Genomic DNA, 20,733 nt, shown 5'->3' with positions numbered 1-20,733 from the left:
GAGTCCTGGATAAACTATATTCGTACTTTACCAGAGACATGGATGTGTGCTGGGTCACCAGTATGTAATCGTCCTGTTCTTTTTTTTTTTTTTTTTACATTTTAACTACAGCTTTATTGACCAAGAAATGCTTTCAGGATAATGTGATTAAAAAATCATCCTGTTGTTTTTGTTATTAAAGTGATTATAAATATCCACAAAATACTGACTAGTGTCAGATTGACTTGGTCATTGTATCACTTAGAACTAGGTACAGAGAAAGTATCATGCCTCAAAAGAAAATTTGCTTATAGTAAACTATATAACTGTATCTTAACTACAGAAACAACATATGTAAGTTTATTAATAAGTAGTTCGACTAACTAGGAAGTGACCTTCATGTATGCTCTTTCTTGAAAAGTTGTTTTATGTGAGCTAATCTAGTAAGTTTTCTTGCCAAGTGAATAAACGGATAGGCTTCAGGTTTGTTTAATAATTCTCACTACATTTGGGACTGGTTTCCACATACATAGTGAATGCTAGAAAATGTTGTCAGTTCATTCTAACCTTTAATATCTTTACTACAAATGGCATTATATAAATCAAGGGGACTCTTATTCTAAAGGGGTCTTCAAGAATACAATGTTACTATGTTAGTAACTACCATCTCATCTAGTGGAGTTGTAGGAAAAAAGAAATAATTTGACACACCAACTTATGAGCAAATGGGTAGGCCTCTGTTCTTTACTCCAGAAAGTTGTAAACTTTAGCATAATTTCAGGAGGAATAGATCATTTCTTTCTTTATATGTGCCTGGGTCAAATTATCATAAATACTCTGCAGTGATCATATCTTAAAAAGGGGATAAGATGGACTTGTACTATTGGAATGAGACCCAAACTGTTTAATATGAGGACTCAAGTCTCCATATCATCTTTTTAATTTCGTAAAAATGAAAAGCCTCAAGTGAGGGAGGTAGGTAAGGGTAAAAGGGGTCAAATAGATGGCGACAGAGGAAATTTAACTTCGGGTGGTGAACACATAATGCAAAATACATGATGTATTATTGAATTGTATACATGAAACCTATATAATTTTATTAACCATTATTACCCCAATCAATTTAATAAAATGAAATAAAAGCCTCAATATATTTGGCTCATACTTGCTTGAGCTTTTATATGGACTGGTACATATATGTAAATTTTCTGGGAAGACTTTTCAGTAAAATATCATCAAATCAAGGTAAAGGAGATGGTCCTATTTCCCTTATGTTAATCTGCTAGTAGCAGTTATGAAACATCACCACCCAACACATTTAGTGCCCCAGTCCCTGGAAACTTCAGATAAGCCATGTTTATTAGCATTATATGAGAACAAACATTAATGATTTATTTTTCAATAGCTTTATTGAGGCTAATTTATGTACCATAAAATTCATCCATTTTAAATGTACAATTCAATGGGTTTTAGAAAATTTATAGACCTATATAAACATCACCATAATCCAGTTTTAGAATATTTACATCACCCCAAGAAGATTTCTTATGTCCATTCACAGTCACTTCCTGCCCACTACCCTCTCCCCTCCTTGCCTCCCCTGTGGCCTTTGGCAACAACTAATCTATTTTCCATCTCTATGGATTTGCCTATTCTGGATGTTTCATATAAATGGAATGATATAATATGTGTCCTTTTGTGATTGACTTCTTTCACTTAGCATAGTGTTTTTAAGGTTCTTCCATGATGTAACATGTATCAGTACCTTATTCCTTTTAATTGCTGAATAATATTCCATTGTATGGACATACTGCATTTTGTTTATTCTCCAACCGATGGACATTGGGCTGTCTCTACTTTTTATTATTAAAAAGTGCTGCTATAAACATTCACGTAGAAGAATTATTGTTGACATACTTTTACATTTTTAAAATATTTTTTAATATTTTTCAAATGTTGGAAAGGCCACATGTTCAGCCATCTGTATTAAATATATACATTAAGAATCACTGGCTTAAAACATTTGAGACTCACAGATTAATAAAGTTATTGAATGATACTTGATGGTTTATATAAATCATTACCTGAGTATTTTTTTAAGGACCATAGCCATAGCCATGAGTGTAACAGCTTTTTGAGTTCTGTGAGTTCTTGCAAATTATTGATTATGAAGGTGTTGTTGGGAACCCCTGAGACAAGGTTCGAGTATTATTCCCCAGTACCACATCTAATTAGTTTGTATAAATCAACCAGTATTTTTCTAAAATAGCATCATTTAGAGGACAAAAATTTCCTCTAAAAATTCATTCTAAATGCCTAAGACTATTGTTTTGAGGACTTGGCAGGCAAGCTATATTGCTTTGAAAATGTATAAGACTAATTATTGATGACATACGATATCCTGTGATCATCAGTTTACTTAGGTGAGGCATTCACGAGCAACCTGGCCAGTAAACCTACAAAATCACAGAATGGCTCTGGCTGGTCTGGTGCTAAACCAGTGGGCCTCAACTTTCATTGTGTGTTGGAATTACCTGGGAAGCTTTTTAAACTAATGATTCCCAAGCTCCATATCCAGGGATTCTGATTTAATTGTTCTAGGGGTATAGACTGGGAATTAGTATTTTTAAAATGCATCCCAGGAGTTTCTAACATGCAGTCAGAGTTTAGAAACACTGTAAAGGGAGATATATCTTATGCAGTCTACTTCCTTATGAATGGGTTAATTTTAGCATTAGGGCCACTTCCAGTAATAAAACATCCTGAGGGAAATTTACATCTTGTCATATTGGCTGAGGACCAAATATCTGCAATGTTACTGGGAACCTTTATTTGGCTTTGTAGTAGTTGGTGACCATCATTTGACTTTGTAGCAATTAAGCTCATTTTACCCTTTCTTCACTTATATCTGATAGGGTTCTCCCTTGGCCTTGCTCTAGGAATTGTTATTGTGGCAGCATTAAGCTGCCTCTAAACACCTCTCCAGAGCTGTGGTGCTCCCTAACTTATTATGATCTCTCATTTGATTCCCTAACATGGTACAGTAATATTTTTTGCCCATAGCTTCATACTGGGATACAATTGCTTTCTAATTATCTCCTTAAAGAGATTATTTTGCCTTTCTCCTATTTCAGTTGAAGTCAAAGAGAATGGGATGCAAAAACGCCATTGCTTATTTATGTTATTTGCATGTTTCCCCCAATATTTTTGTCATAAAATGTTCTCTGGTCTGAATGAAAAGTTTCACAGGCCCCATATTTTTTTTGTGTGTAATTTCTCCAAAACTTTTATTTCGTTTTGGCTCATCATCAAGAAGGAGCAAATGTAATTCCAAACCCCAATGCAAGTAAAAGGTAGTAAAACCAAGCTGTTTATTGGTGCCTCTTTTAGAGGTCCTGTAATCAGTCTGCCAATGTGGTCCAGAAACCAATCCTCTGGGTGATACCCCTGGAGAGTTCTTCATAAACTCTGAGTCAATTCCCCTCTGGACATGTGATCCTAATGGTCTCTAATGCACTTCACTCACTTAAAAGGGCAATGACCACAGGTTCAGTTACCTTATAAGCCCACCCTCCTAACACATCTGTGAGAGGCTCAATGCCAGATATTTCATTGTTTCAGCTACTCCCTTTCACATTTTAAATGCCATATGGTTCTAGTGTCTCTACTGTATTTTAAGACTGTTCCTTCACCTTTTTACTAGGCTGAAACATGACACATTACAAGATAGTGCATTTCAAAAGTTATTTTCCCCAAGTTATTTTTCACTAATTATCCAGTCTTGTTATACAACATTTTTTTTACCTTGTTTGATAATATAGTCATTTCAGTAGTCATCAGACACAAATCCATGAACAGGTGGACCTCTGGATTGTTTGATTTCTATGCATCTTACACTGCCATCAGGACTGTCTGAATTTCTGGCATGGTGTGCTAGTTGGTCTGGCTGGCCCTTTGCCCATTTTTTCATCTTGAGATGAGCGAAGGACAGCAGCTTTTTGTCCCTAGCAGCTTTTCTTTTAACCCTTCTTCCAGTTAGAATGGGAGTACTATCCACTAGCAAAAATATAGTCTCTACCTTCCTCTGGGAAATTCTTACAGGGCTGTCCACTTATCAGGAGGCTTTACTTCACTACTTGGTCACATGGGCACTCCTTGGAGTAGCAGGGGGGCAAGTGGCTGACTGGTACCTCCATGTATAGTACTATGGAGGCTTGGTTTGGCCCTTATCTGAGGCTATCATTGCATTTTTAACTGGATGGTCTGAAATCTTCCCTTATTTGATTGGACTCATGGCAAAACTGGAACCCCTTTTTATGGCAATTGAATGGTGTCAAGGACCATCAACTCTTTAGTTTAAGATATACCCAAGAAGGTGGGAAGTATTTGATTTTCTAGAGGTGTTTAAGTTGCCTTTGCCTCTGGGAATTTCTTGCTGGTTTCTAGAGGATTGCCACAGATAGGTTCAGTCAACATTGATCCTAACCTTTCTATCCCATAGAGTTTAGGAAGCCAAAAACTATACTTTCTAGACTCCCTTGCTTCTGAGGAGCTTTAGGGTTTTCAGATTATATCTTAATCAGTAATTGAGTTAAGTGAGAGAAAGGCTGCAGCCAATGATGCATTCATTTTGCTGATGCAAATCCAGCAGATATGGAATGGCTTGCAATGGGTTCAAAATCCTCCAATCACTGCTAAGACGAAACTGAAGGCCACGGTTGCCACAGCAGCTTCCTGATCCCTGAATGATGGCAAAGGTGGTATGCACCTGGATCCAGCAGTGTAGACAGTGGCCTCCTATGTCAGTCTCTTGATTCACCATCTTCCTGACTGACCCAGAGATACTTTCCTTGACAGGCTGGTTCTGTGGTGGTGTTCTGGGAATTAATCAAAATCATCCTAGGACCTGCTTCTGTGACCCTCACACAATTTTGTAAACACTTTATCTTCTGCAGAAAATATGTTTTTGATTTTAATAGCTAGACAGATTTCTGTTATCTGAAGTTACATCCTGACCAATGCACAGCTGGTCATTTCTTGACTCTGAAGAGTCCATTTCCAGACACTAAGATGCGGAGTTCCTGATGCCTAGTGATTGACATGTCTAGAGTAAATGCTTGGTCTATTGGGCTGTCACTAATAGTATAATCTGCTCGATAGCTGTTTTAAATTAGTGTAGACTATTGTTTCTTTACGTGTTCTCTCCAATAAAATACTTGCTTTTAAAATTGATATAACCCTACTGGAAGAAGATAAAAGTATATTACATTTCTTGGAAAATGATGGTAGGTGAATTCACATTCATTTTTAGTTGATATGTTGAAAAACGTAATAGGCAAGTCAATTATAGGCAAATTGATACTTTTCAGGGGCTTCAGTTAATTCATTAGTGATTGGGATTGTGTAGTCAATATAACCAGTGCTTTAACAATTAACAATTAATGAAAGGCTTTCTTAACATTTATACTAGACAATTAATGGAGATATGGTTTTGAAAATCCCCTCTTTCATTTTCAAATATTTTATGCATTGGGGAGGTTTCATTCAGCTGGATTAATTTCCAATTCACCTTCGTGAATTGTTACATGTATACTTTTCTCTTTGTCTCTCTTTGCTGGTAACATTTTATTTTTTGTTTTGCATGATAAGTACACAAATGTTCAGTTGATGGTTACCCCTTGAGTTTTATTTTAATTGTGGTAAAATACACATAATGTAAAACTTATCATCTTAACCATTTTTAAGTGTACAGTTCAGCAGTGTTAAGTATATTTATATTGTGCAATAGATCTCCCAAAATTTTTCGTTTTGCAAAACCGATACTCTGGACCTATTAAACAGCTCCCCATTTTCCCCTCCCCCCTTACTCTGGCAACTACCATTGAACATTTTGTTTCTATGAATTTGACTACTCTGGGTAACTCATAAGTGGAATTACTGTATTTATCTTTTTGTGAATGACTTATTTCACTTAATGTAATCTCTTCAAGGTTCATACATGTTGTAGCATGTGTCAAAATTTTCTTTTTTAAAACTTGGATAATATTCCATTGTATGGATAGACCACATTTTGTTTATTTGTTCATCCCTCGATGGACACTTGGGTTCTTTCTACCATTTAGGTATTGTGAATAATGCTTCTATGAACACTGATGTGCAAAATACCTCTTTGAGACCCTGCCTTAGATTCTTTTAGATAAATACTCAGAAGTAGGATTGTTGGACCATATAATAATTGTTTTATTTTTTTGAAAAAGTGCCATACTGTTTTCCATAACAGCTACATTAAATATATACTTTAAAGTAGGCAGTTTGACACGTTGGTATTTAGCCTTCTGATCATAATCATAAAATATTGACATTGTTTGTCAGATTTAAAAACATCTTTTGCTACCACCCTAATCTCTCCATTCCAACTATTCACTCTGAAGTTCTGACTACTACCAGTTCAACTTTCCTGCTTAGTCCTTGTTTCCAGTTTAATCTTAGTTTTCATTACCAGTCTTTCGTTACTCTGCCTTTTCCCTGAACAATCATCACTTTGGAGCCGTTATTAATTAATACTAATTCCCCCCACTGACCTTTTGAATCTTGCAGGATGATCATGGCCTACCTCGCCCCTACGGTAGCTTGATGGATCCCTTATCAACTCTGATTTTAGGGGGCTGCTACCATTTTGGAGTGCGATATTTAGGGACAAGCTCATCTTGGTTTATTCGGCATTGAGGGACCTTATTTCTAAGCCTCCTATAATTGCCTCATCAGGGATTGCTTCTGGTATCTAAGGTGGTTTTCTTGGTACTTCCTTAACTACCTCATCTGACTGTCAATTTTACCTTTCAAGACACATCTTTCTCTCAAAAATTATCTCTGCTCTCTTCTAGCTAAGTTACTTCCCGTCTCTATAGTTAAATGACTAAAGTGAATCTACTCTTACATGAGCATTTGTCTACTAACTGCGGGGCCTCTACTGTCCTTCCCTGGTCTCCAGGCTCCCTAACACGTTAATTAGAGAAGTCCTCTTGGTGAGAAGTGCTGTGATTTCCATTTCCTTCATTAAAAGCAATTGTTAGGGTATACTGACTCTTCTCTGGTTCCAATGGGGTTTGATGCATCTTGAAAAACCCATCTGCTATGGCTAATGTCATCCTTGGCTTCAGGAATAAGTTCTCTCATTTGTCACTAAATCTCTTGTATTAGCTGTGAGCCAGCTTCTTCATCAGGCTGTAATTCTCTGTTTTGTGGGAAGTAAAAGAGGGATTCTCCATCCTTGAAGGGAACTGTAGGCTTTTTAAAGGATATTCCAAGTCTATCTTCTTGGGGAGATTTCCTAAAGTTCTCGTTTTATTTTTGTTAACATATGGCATCTACCTCTTTACTCTATATTAACCAATCCAGATTTTTTTTTTCTATCTCTTTGGCAAATTCTTTCCTATGATCAGTAACTTGAGTAGAGTGTAAGCCCTTACTTCTTACCACTTAAAATCTTAAAGGCAAGCCAAAAACCTCCAGCAGAATGGCACTAATTGCCCCTATATTAGGTTGGCTTTCTGATCTCAATTCTTCAACTGTTTTACAATATGGCACTGTGGACTTATTTAAAAATATCTTCCAGGATTCTTTTTTCCCCCCTTTATATAACACGAAAACTTAGAAATGGCTGTAGCTCATACTTCCTTAATAACTTCCCTATTTTCTGTCTTTGGGGAAGTGATCTCTTTCCTCCTTTTACTGTATACCTAGGTAGCAACTACCCCCTTGGTTGTACCAGGTATTATCAACTGACCTAATATAGCCATGCAGCAATTGTTACATTATTTTGGTGTTTTTCACTGGCCTCTGGAAATTAGAAATAGTTGGTGCTTTATATGTTTGCTTCCCTACAATCTTTCTATCAGGTGATATGAAAGCAGCTCTTAGATCCAATTTTGCCAAAGATACACTTGTCAACAAAAGCAGGCAGAAACAATTATACTTCCCGTTCTTATGGTTCAGGAGTCCTGCTCTCTGCCCTCAGTTTGTTTGGCTATTCCTTGATAGCTGGATCAGCCGCTTTGTTAGTTCAGGGAAGAGTGTTACATGAAATAAAGTGACACAGAACCAGTGGACCAGTGGTACTTTAGACCTTAAGGACTGCATCGAAACTGTTAGGCTGCTGGTCTTCCCAGATTTTTAAACCTTATTTGTGCAAGGGCAGTGGGACGTAAGCAGTGTCCTAACCACCTGCGCTTCTTGAACACCATTTATTTCACCAATGAAAAAATTATCTCTGTTAATTCTTCATGGTGATTAACATACTCTTGGGGTGTAGATATTTATATCCATATTGGAGATGTTTAAGAATCTCCTTTGCAGTGAATTCTTGATCAGGGTACATCATAACCTAACTAACCACCCTTATAGTATACATGCCAGTTATTTTGGATACATCACAATTTCTGTTACAGAAAATGTGAAAGCAAGCCATGTAATTCGATACACAACTTCCTCGTTAGGCAGGTAGCATAATTACTATTTTATAGTTTAGGAAACTGAGGCTCAGAGAGGTTAAGTAAAATTTCTAAGCTTTTTTCATTGCTTTCACAGTGTAAAGATTTCCTGGGACTTGCATTTTAACAGTGAACAAAGCCTTAGGACATTAGAATTTATTTCTCATTGTGATTTTCAGGCTTCAGTGACCTGGTGGGAAAAGTGATTGTCACATTAAACGACTGCTCTCTTTTGTGGTGGGAGATCTCAGTGAGGAGTTTGCAAGAAAAATCATCCATGTGTACCGAATCTCTTTAATAGTTTCATGTGTTGTTCTTTCTTCTCCCCATTCCACCTTCTTTACACATACATTTGCTTCTTGCATATTTAACTAATATTACTCTACAAAAGTACTGTATTTAAAATGTTATGAGAAATTTTCTTATTAGTTTTATAAGGAATTTGCACAAAGACCTAATGTCATTCCCATTGGTATCTTTTGTTAATTTCATTTTTTTAATTTAATTAAATGCATTGGGTGACATTGGTTAATAACCTTATATAAATTTCAAGTGTACGATTGTATAATAAAACATTCGTGTACTGCATTGTGTGTTCGCCACCCAGAGTTAAATTTCCTTCCGTCACCATGTATTTTACCCTCTTCATTCTCCACTCATCTCCTTTCCCCTCTGGTAACTGCCAGACTGTTGTGTGTCTACAAGTTTGTCTGTTTTGTTTTCTTGTTTATTGCTTTCTATTTTATATCCCACATAGGAGTGAAATCATATGATTCTTGTCCTTTTCCATCTAACTTAATTCACTTTGCATGATACTCTCAAGATCTATCTATGTTGTTGCAAATGACAATATTTCATCATTTTTTTGTGAGTTAGGCCACTGGTATCTTTCAATGTCAGTATTCTGCCTGATCCTTTGCTGATGTTAAGAGTTCTTTGAGGTTCTGTCTGTGTTGAATTTGTCAGCCATTTTGTGGTTAAAACTGATTGTAAGTTTTACATTGACTTTTACACATTAATTATTTTGCATAGATTATTGATTCGCAGTTCTGTATTTCCTTTTTTATGATTGATCAAAGAAATCATATTCCATCATATTAAAGTGGTCAGTGAACACACACTATTAGTCATTATTTCATGATTATTACCACCAATGTAATAGTTATTGAGAAAATGTCAGCATCTTGTTCCTTCATTAATATAATGATAATTATCTATATGTTATATCATATAAATAGGGCAGCCATGAACTCTGCCTGTTGTCTATTACTGTCAGATGTAAAAGAAATGTTATGGAATAAATGTAGAATGTCTATTTATGATATCACATATTCATGCTTTGAAGTCCTCTATTCTTGATAGATATATAGAATAAATAAGTGATCAAAGAGAAAAAGAGAAATGAAAACAATATATCTGTGCTCAGAAATAACATAAATATCTCTCTGTAAGTGAAACTGAACTATGCATCTGGATCTTGAAGTAGGCTAGGGTATATAAGATTTATTTTCCTTTGCAGTAAAAGGTATTAAATAAAAAGTACCCCATTTGATATGGGCGACCAAATCAAGACTTATTACCTTGTAGAAATATTGGAGACCATCCAAATGAGGACAAGCAGAGGATATTTATCCAGAGCTTGCTGTAGCAAGGGGCTCAACCACCATCACTTGTATTTGGCAGAGATTTAAAGGCAGTCAGGGAAGTGAGATTTCTTTATAGTGGGGAAAAAAGGAAGGCTTCAGGTATGTTTTGATTAGAGTTTGTCCGCATATAGAAGCCGGAAGTGAACTAAGTTGAAGTGGGACATCCTATAAAATTGGTTTGGAGAACATATTTCTCTTTTTGGTCCTGAAACAAAGACTTCTGATAATGATTTTTAAAAATCTTAGGAAATCAATTCTGATCCCTGAAATAGTTGTGTTGCCATAAATAATTTTAGGTCTCCAATCATTAATCATTTTGGGTTTTGGGTTAGGAAATAGACTTCTTTATAACCTTAATTCACCTATCAGTATTTCTCTCCATTAGTAAAAATAAACGTAGTTTAGAAGCAGGTTTTAAAAAAGGAATATAACAGGGAGTCACAAGTTTTTCTCCAGAATATGATTCATGCTCACTTATGATATTTATACTGAAATATAAGGTTTAGAACAGTGAAGAATATCTTACTAGTTATGATCATTATAAAAGTTAAGTGAGAACATTGTTATATTTTCTAGAAAAATAATCACAAAATATTTAGTAAAAATATAACTGGCCCCAAGGGTTCTTAAAGTTGGGAAGGTTTATTGCAGTGGACAGTACCACACCCTTTCCTGCAAATATCCTGTAAGTCTCTCAAGGCTCCATTGGGACACATAAATGGCAAGAGCTGATTTGATTGTACTAATGATATTTCCCTGCCTTCCACATGACCTTGATCAGGAAAGGCAGAGTATTTATTGGAGAGTCACAGTGATAAATCTGATAAGAACATTAGATACGTTACAACAAAGTATTTATTGGTCAACTTGGCACAATAATACTATAATTTTGATTGAAATATTTTGGAGTATGAATTTACTTCATTCTATAGTTTTAAATCCATGCTAAAAACGAATACAGTACATCCAATTCATAGTATTTATCCTCATAAGCAATGCACGTTTTCTTTTATTTCAAATGGTCTTCAGCTGTTAAGATTTGACTTCGATGGATCTAAATGGCGAAGTGTTTCTATCAAGTGGCATTTTCAGTTTTCCTTAGTATTTTGTTCATTTCCCCCCACGTTTTATTAGAAGAATTGAGTGTCCATTTTTTCCTTTTATTATTAACAAGCCATTGATAAATTTAGATCCTTCTAAGTTTTGTATTCTCCTTTATTTTTACTAGACAGTGTGGTTCATCACTGCAAATTCTGTGACTGTGTCATTTAGCTGAGGCTCCTATACCTTTTATTTTGTAATTTTTGACAATGTTGGTACTTCAGGTTTTTTCCTCTATTCAATTTTGAAAACTGGATTAATTCCTCACTCCATTATTGAAATTGCTTTGTACAGTTACCTTCAAACAACCAAAGACAATGTTTTTTTCTCTCTCTCAATTTTCACCTACTTTCAAAGACTTTGCCCAGGCATGGGACACGGTTGTCCAATCAAAGCTCAATCTATAAATTTCAGTCCTAATCAAAATCCATTTTGAATTTTTTGAAAAACTCTATAGTCATCAGAACACAGAACAGCAAGGATGTATGTATCATTTTATACCTGTTAGCCTGGCAAAAATTAGAAAGCAGGATAATACTAATTATTGACAGAAATACATAATTATAAGAACATTCAGGCATTGTTGATGAGAAGGTAATTTATTGTAATAATATTGTCATTCTATAGAGCAATTTGGCATAATTTAAAGTAATGATTGAAATATAGAAATTTAGTTCCTGGATATATATCCCAAAGTATCTCCTACACAGTCCCTTCAGAGAACATATACAAACTAGTGCTGTACTTGTTATTTTTTATTTATTTACTATTATTATTTATGTCTACAGCACCTGGTCTTCCTAGGTGGTCTCCCATCCAAGTACTAACCAGGCCAAACCCTGCTTAGCTTCCAAGATCAGACATCAAGCTTGTTCAGGGTGGCATGGCCATAGACCATGGACTGTGGCTCCACTGGGATATGAACCAAGGACCTTCTGCATGTAAAGCAGACATGCTAACCGCTACAGTATGGAACCACATCCTGTACTTGTTATATTAGTGGAGAGTTTGAAATAATCTAGTGGGAAATTGAATAGGTAAAATGTACATACAAGGGGATCAAGGGCCTTGTATCTCTGCATCTCCTAGGCATTGTCTGCAGACTGGTCTCTGGAATGGGTTGCAACCCGGAGCAAAGTAGTTCCATGAGTTTGAGGGAAATTTTCTGTAGAGGATGCAACTGAGCCTTCAGAAATCTATATTCCTTCCCAGTAGCTGGGAAATGATTTCATTGGCCCTGAAAAGGAGATCTAGATAGAACACTTTAGTATCCATCACACTGCACTTTAAAAACATGCCCTAAGTGCAACCACTTCTCATCAGGTCTCTTACTACCATCCTGTATTGATCTGTCATCATATCTCACCTGGCGTATTGTCATAGCTTCTAAGTGGTCTTTCTGCTTACATCCTTGTGCTCCTGCTATTTCTTCTCCACACAGTATCTTAAAATAGCTTTTTAAAAATAGGTCAAAACATGCCACCTTTCAGCTCAAAGCTCAGCAATAGCTTCCTCATTACACCTACACTAATTTTCAAACCCTTAACATGGCCTTTGTGACCCATCTTGTTCTGGCCCCTAGGTATCCTTCAGAACTCATCCTACATCTTATCCTCTTGGAGCGCCATTTCAGTTCCTTGTTATTTCTCAAACATCCTAAGTGTACTCACATACCATGTTTTTGCATGTAGTATTCTTTATCCTTGACATATGTCCTCAGACATATGTCACCTTGCCAGAGACAACTTTTATGACCAACATATATAAAATATTATTATGTCATTCTCCATCGTCTTGCTTTTTTTACACAGTACTTACCACCACCTGACATATTCCATGTTTATTGATTTATTATTTGGCTCCTACTATTAGAATATGAAGTCTATGGAGTCAAGAACTTTAGTAAGTGCTCAGAAAATCTTTATCAAAAGAATGGATCAAATAGTAAGCCAGAATTCTTAAAGAATAATTTCTTTTGGAGGTTTTTTGATTTTTTTCCCCAAAATCTTTGTATATCGATCTTATTAAAGGGAGACTACCTCTAGGAATGAGGTTCTGAGGCCAGACCCAGAACCTTTGAACCATAATCTGTCTATTTCCTGATGAAACATAGCAGATACTGCTGACTTTTCACCAATAATTAGTCTCCTCTTCATCCTGATCACACAGATAAACTACATTTCCCAGCCTCTCTTGCTGCTAAATGTGTCATGTAACTGAGTTCTTACCATTGGAAAGTGTGTAGAAATTATGTATCACATTTTGGGGTCAACATTTTTTAAGAACTGGGTGTGCTCCTTCATGCTTTCCCCCTTTGTTAGCTATCTACAGATGGAGATGAGATGAGTGATGGAAAAATTAGAGGATGTAAGGTCTCTCAGTCCTTGAAACACCACATGGAAGAGAAACATCTTCCCACCAGAAATACCTACCTTGGACTGTCACATAAGCGAGAGATGAACTCCTATTATGTTTAAACTATGATATGCTTGAGGATCTGTTTGCTATAGAATTTAAACCTACACTAATTGTGTTGGTTTGGTAGGGCTGTCCTAATGAAGCGCCACAAACTGGGGGGCTTTAAAACAACAGAAATGGACTGTCTCACAGCTCTGGAGGATAGAGATCCGAGATCAAAGTGTTAGCAGAGTTGGTTTCTTCTGCAAGCTATGAGGGAAAATCTTTTTTATGTTTCTCCTAGCTTCTGGTAGCTTCTGGCAATCTTTGGCATTCCTGCTTGTGTTCTCCCTATATCTTCACATCGTCTTCTCTCTGTGTGTCTCTATCTTTATGTGTCCTTTTTATAAGGATACCAGTCATACTGGATTGGGTCCTATCCTATTTCAGTACTCATAATTTAACCCATTTTCCATTTGCCCCAAGAATACTCGCTGGCAGCACTTGAGGCTGCAGTGTTTACCCCAAGATAACTCATGGATTACAATTCTAAACTCACCTCCAAATTTTGCCATCCATCTCCCATGCTTTTCAGAGAGTTACATCGAAACAGGACTGATACAGTTGGGACAACTCGTTTGAACAGAACACATGCCAGATGATCTGGAAAAAAGGATTACAAAGGGGACACTGTAGCTAGATTCTGTGGTGAGCCTAGGGCACTGAAATGGTGTGACAAGAAGGAGGTGATGATATTGCCTACATTCCACAATGATGCTGTGATTGAAGCAGACAACAGAAATGGAAAGAAAACTAAGAAGCCATGTGTCAGTGTAGACTATAACAAGAATATGGAAGCGGTGGATTTGGCTGATCGGATGCTCACTTATCCAACTGAGCACAAAAGGCACAAGTTTTCGTATAAGAAATTCTTTCGCCACCTTCTTAACATTACAGTGCTGAACTCCTCCATCCTGTTCAAGAAGGACCATCCTGAGCACTCGATCAGCCATCTAAACTTAAGACTGACATTGACTGAAAGCATGCTGGAAAAGCATCATGGGCCAGGGCAGCAACATCTTCAGGGTCGTTCGTGCTATGATGATGTCACATCCCTCTGGCTGTCTGGGAGATATTTCCCTAAGAGCAAACCACCAGTATCAGGGAAAGATTCCACCTGGTCGCTTCAAATATAGCTGCTCAGACGATGACAAGGATGGTGAGAAGATCGAGAGAGAAATGTATAGTTTTTGTGTGGAATATGATGTTCTGCTTTGTGTTGTTCTGTACTTTGAAATTTACCTGTGAAAAAAAAGTATTAAATACTGATCATCATATGCATTCCTGTTACATTAGGATTAGAGACAAGTTCTGTTTAGAAAACTCTAAAGACAGTTTTTAGTTTTTATTTTATTGAGGAAAGTACTTTTTAAAAATTTCTGACTTTTATCAACATAGTTTTTGTCTGATAGTTAACAATGCCATTGATGACAGGTTCGAAATTAATATAATTGATCAGATTAATGAATTATAATCATTTTCCAAATTACTAGGTTTTTCCTTATACCAAGAATGTATAGATAAGCTCATATTGATATATCTGTCAAATGATTTGTCATATAGAAATATCGAAGGGAAAAATATCACATTTATATTTTATTTTCACATTGAAAACCAGTCAGATTTGCTTCAGCCTCAAAGAATGTGTTTATGTAAAATTAAATTAACTCTGGCAGCAAGCTGCATTTTTTTTCCTAAATAGGAAATGGATTAGCTAACTATATATGCAACAACCCCATTTCAATATAAGGTCAGATTCTGAGGTATTGGGGTTTAGGACTTCAACATAGATTTTGGAGGAGCACAATTTAACCTATATCACTAACCAAAATATTTTTCCAATACATTTGCACAGGTAAGGACATCTCTATCTATAAACTACTGGACATGTTTCTAGGACTTAGAGTACAGGCTGCAGCAAGGTGGAGGCTAGGAGCAGGTATAAAAAGGATTCTGGGAGGATTAAAGAGAATGAAACCCTCTATTTTTTGACTCATCTACTTCCAGGTAAATGTCTCTTTTTGTGTGTGTGCTGTTGACCACTGGAATTTTACTACCTGCTTATCTTCTTGTAACTCCTAACTTTGCAAGTGAGATTAAGTTAAGAATCTCGAAATGGGGAGATTATCCAGATAAGCCCTAAATATAGCCACATGTATCTTTATAAAAAGGAGGCAGAGGGATAGTTGATGACAGACAGAAGATGAGAAGGAGATGTGACCATGGAGGTAGAGGCTGAAGTGATGTGGGCATGAGACAAGGAGTGCTGGAAGCCACCAGAAATTGAAGAGACAAGAAATGATTCTCCATTAGATCTTCCCAAAGGAGCATGGCCCTGCCAACATCTCAATTCCACTCCAGTGATACTGATTTCAGACTTCTGGTGTCCAGAATCATAAGAGAATAAAGTAGTAATTTTGTGGTAATTTGTTACAACACACACAGGAAACCAATACACATGGCTTAATGATATCAAGTAAGGAATATAATATCTACCTCAGAGTATCGTAAAAATTAAATCAGGTAATATATTTAAAAGTTCTTAATAAAACCAGGTATATACCATATACTTTATAAGTGGTAACTATGTTTTTAATTTTTTTTTATTTATTTGTTTTTTTTGTTCATTTATTTTTATGATGACATTGGTTAATGAAATCCAGTAAGTTTCAGCTGTACATTTTAACAATAATGCATATATATGGTAACTATATTTATAGTAACTACTGTTATTATTAAAACTGGACCTAGTCTATGGCCATGCCACCTTGAACAAGCCTGATCGCATCTGATCTCAGACGCTAAGCAGAGTTGGGCCTAGTTAGTACTTGGATGGGAGACCACCTAGGAATACCAGGTGCTGTAGGCATTAAAAAAAAACTGGACCAGATGATTTGGAGACTTCTTCAAAAAAGGTATTTGGGTTTTGCTGTATTTAAATAGCATGACTGGATTTGAATGTACATGCTGGTCAGGAGATGAGGGAAAGGAGAGTGTAGTGAACAGTTGGGACTGGAATGGGACGGCTTCTGAGTTTAAACTAGAAAGTGGCATCTGTAGCAATTAATTGCTTTCCCTACTTCATGATAAATCTTTCTTCCACAGTCTTGCCTACTCCAGCCCTGGGCAAGGTAAAAAGGAAAATGAAAATTAGAGGAGAGAAGGAGTTTGTGAAGTAGCTCACCATTGGGAGACATGGAGAATTTTGCCTAAGGGCTGCTAACTCTGAGTGGTTAATATATGACAGGCCATACAGAATTTAGTCACATAAGAGTCAGGAATCAGGGACAACATATTTTTTTCTTAACAAACAAATGTGTTCATTTGTTGACCAAAACCATCATTTTTGCTGTGTTCTCTTCTGATTCAATTCATTCTCTTTTCATCCTGGGATTTTATAGTCAACTTATTTCTGGGACTCTATAGTCAACTTATTATTCATGAATATCTAAAAGACTATCATTTCATGGCAAAATTTCTGCTTGTCATTTTTGTTTATGGCATGAATTGCTGCAAAATTATGGCATCGTTTTGTAAAAGCTGGAAATTTTACCCCCAGTATACCTCCTAGGGAAAAATAAATAAATCATATTTTTGATAATACCTTATTTTCAACAAATAAATGCCACTCCCAAATCTATCAGTGACATAAAATGTTCTGTAACAAACTAGTTGCCAAATTGGAGTTGAATAAATAGTGAGCTGAATTAGCAGGCTGTAATTGTGTCTAATGGAGAGGAGGTTTTTCAGCTTTCTAATAGGTTCTATTAGAGCATCCAGTTATTTGACTTTCCTCTGACTTCTTATTCTTCTCCCTCTACCACCTTATGGGATGGGAGCTCATAGAGCTGTACATATCTGAAACAAAATGAGGAAACTGAATTCAAAATAATTGACCATAATAACAAAGCCATAATAATGGAATGTTTATTATACCATTTCTCATATTCCTAGTCTTTCCACATTTCAGAATGAGGTCAAAAAATACTGAACTGTAAGTTAGGAGACTTAAATTACTATATTCAGTTCTGCAACTTGCTAACTAGGTAACAAATTAATTTGCCCTTATGAATGTCAGTTTCCCAATTTTTGAAATGATATGGTAGACTAAATGATCGCTAGTAGTGCTTTTAAGAGCCATCATTCTGTAATTCCATATTAATTGGGTTTTAGGTTTCCTCTCAGAAAAACTTTTTTGACTTCCAAAGTGTATCTTAGTGCATACTGGGGCAAAAGTGTCCCGATTATAAGATTTAATGGATTCCAGTTTTCCAAGATAACTGTTTCTATGTTTTTTTTTTTAATTTGATGTCCAGCAACCTCATTCTCTCGGCCTTGTTGCTTCTATTTGTACTGTAGTGTAGGATCATTGATTGTTGTCTTAGTTCAGGCGGCTATAACAATTCCATAGACTGGGTGGTTTAAATAACATTTGTTTCTCACAATTATGGATGCTGAGAAGTCCAAGGTCAGCGGATTGGCAGATCTGCTGTCTGGTGCACGCATGCTTCCTGGTTTGCAGATGGCTGTCTTCTTGTACCCTCACATGGCGGAGAGCAAAGAGAGAGGTCCTTCGTTTCCACTTCTTGTATAAGGGCTTTAATCCCATCATGAAGATTCTACCCTAATGACCTAATTATCTCCCAAAGGCCCCACCTCCAAATACCATGACATTGGGGATTAGGCTTGAACACGTGAATTTTGCAAAGACACAAATATTCAGTCCATAGCAGTTGTATTTGCAATCAATGAGTCACGGCACGGTCATTGTCATATGACACTTGCAGCTAATACCAAAGAGTACATGGTAGAGTACTTTTCCATATTCCTGGCAATTTCTTACCATAGTAAAATGTATTAGAGAACTAAATAAATCTAACTGGTCTCTCCACTTTTTCAATATTACCTTTTAAAACCCATCTTTTAAATGATTTATAGGAAACTTTATGATGTGATATGATCCCCTGATCATCTCTCTCACTTTATTTCTCAACACATCTTCCACCTCACATTGCACTTTCTACACATGGTGCACTCCAGATACAGTGAAATACTTGTGGCTTGCCATACATACCACACTATGCTGAGTATTATCTTACTTGCTTTGTTATGTACACTGTTCCCACAACCTAAAATACTCTCACCCCATACTTTCAGTCCTTTGCTGCTTTATATTTGCATTGTTTCTTTTTTTTCCCTCTGTTTCTACCTTCCTTTGTAAATTGGTTGTTTTCCATGGTGGTATCTTCTGATTCTCCTTTCTTTATCGTTTGTGAATCTATTCTAGGTTTTTGCTTTATGAATACCATGAATCTTATATAAAACATCTCATAGATAAAACAGTCCATTTTAATCTGATGGCAACTTAACTTTGAGCACATACCCTTTACTCCCCTTTTTTATATTTTGATGTTACTCACAATTTACTCTTTTTACACTGTATACTCATTAACAAATTATAGTAGCTATAATTATTTTTAATATTCTTTTCCTTTATTTCTTACACTATAGTTAGGTAGTTAACACAGCATCCTATTACAGAACTACTTTTTTAAGTCGGACTGTATATTTACATTTACCAGTGTGTTGTATACTTTCATATATTTTCATGTTCCTAATTAAAATCTTTTCTTTTCAGCTTGAATTTGGTTGGGCAGTTCTCACCAGGCCTAGTGGTGATGAACTCCCTCAGCTGTTGTCTGGGAAGATCTTTATTGCTTCATCATTTCTGAAGGATAACTTTTCTGGAATGAATATTCATAGCTGACAATTTTTTTCTTTCAACTCCTTGAATATATCATTCCACTTTCTCCTGTCCTGTAAAGTTTCTGCTGAGAAATCTGCTGATAGCTTAATCGGAGTTCCTTTGTAGATTATTATTTTTTCTCTTTCTGCTATTAGGATTCTCTTTTTCTTTGATTTTTGACAATTTCATAATAATGTTATCTTGGAGAAGGTCATTCATTTTGAAATGAGATAATAGGATGATCTATTGGCTTCATGAACTTGGGATATCCAAATCCTTCTCCAGGTTTGGGAAGTTCTTGGTTATTATTTCTTTAAATAAACTTTCTGACCTCTTCCCCCTTCTTCATCTTCTGGAATTCAAGTTATTCTAATATTTGTACATTTGGTGGAGTCTTGCAGACAATGTAGGCTTTCTTTACCCATTTTCATTCTTTTTTATTTTTCCTCTGATTGGGTTATTTCAAATTTCCTATCATTTAGCTCGCTGATTTTATCTTTCATGTAGTGTATTCAGCTTGCAAGTGGTCTCTATTGCCTTTTTCATTTAACTTATTGAATTCTTCAGCTCTAGAATTTCTGTTTGGTTTTCTTTTTATGATTTTTTGGGTCAAATTTCTCATTTTATTTCTGTATTGTTTTTCTGATTTTGTCAAATTGCCTTTATGTATTTTGTTGAAGCCCATTGAGTTTCCTCAAAACAACTATGTTGAATTCTTTATCAGCTAGATCACAAAAATTTCATGTCTTTTACTTCCATTATTGTAGAATTACTGTTATCTTTTGGTGATGACATGTTTCCTTGATTCTTCATGTTCCTTGTAGATTTTCATTGCTGTTTTCACATTTGAAGTAGCAGACACCTTCTCAAGTCTTGATTAGTTGCCTCGGGTGGCATATACTGTTCATTGGTCCTGTTATATCTGAGGCTTTCTCCAAACTTGCACGGATATGCCTGCTGTAACTAAATGCTCTCTCTTGTTGCAGAATTCTTAAGCTTTTATGTCTTCTCTGTTTTTTACTACTCACTGGTCTGGCTGCTGGAAACTTCTCTTTTGTTTTCCAGAAGGTGGAACTACAGCTCAAGTTTGTGGTTTCTCCCCTGCTCACAGATCCTAGTCTGATTTTATGAATACACTCCATTTACAGAACTCTCTCTCACCACTGCATGTAGAAACGTGCATAAGCAGCCAGATGTGGGTTAGCACTTGGTGTGTTGAGGTTAAACATGGTCCACGTTGGGGGATTCTCATGTGAAATTCTCCAAGAGGCTTGTGAGTAGACTTCTTGCTGAAGTCCTAAGTATAGTCAATGGG

At 36.1% G+C, this 20,733-nt stretch overlaps 2 pseudogenes; one reads left to right on the top strand and one right to left on the bottom strand.

The window, feature by feature from the left end:
• Positions 1-11,994: 11,994 nt before the first annotated feature.
• On the bottom strand, positions 11,995-12,110 carry LOC118607903 (annotated as a pseudogene).
• A 4,312-nt stretch (positions 12,111-16,422) lies between these two features.
• On the top strand, positions 16,423-16,541 carry LOC118608188 (annotated as a pseudogene).
• The last annotated feature ends 4,192 nt before the right edge of the window (positions 16,542-20,733 follow it).

This window comes from Rousettus aegyptiacus, unplaced genomic scaffold (genome assembly GCF_014176215.1).
Source record: "Rousettus aegyptiacus isolate mRouAeg1 unplaced genomic scaffold, mRouAeg1.p scaffold_m13_p_9, whole genome shotgun sequence".
Taxonomy (NCBI): domain Eukaryota; kingdom Metazoa; phylum Chordata; class Mammalia; order Chiroptera; family Pteropodidae; genus Rousettus; species Rousettus aegyptiacus.
This window is presented reverse-complemented; position numbering and strand designations above follow the sequence as displayed.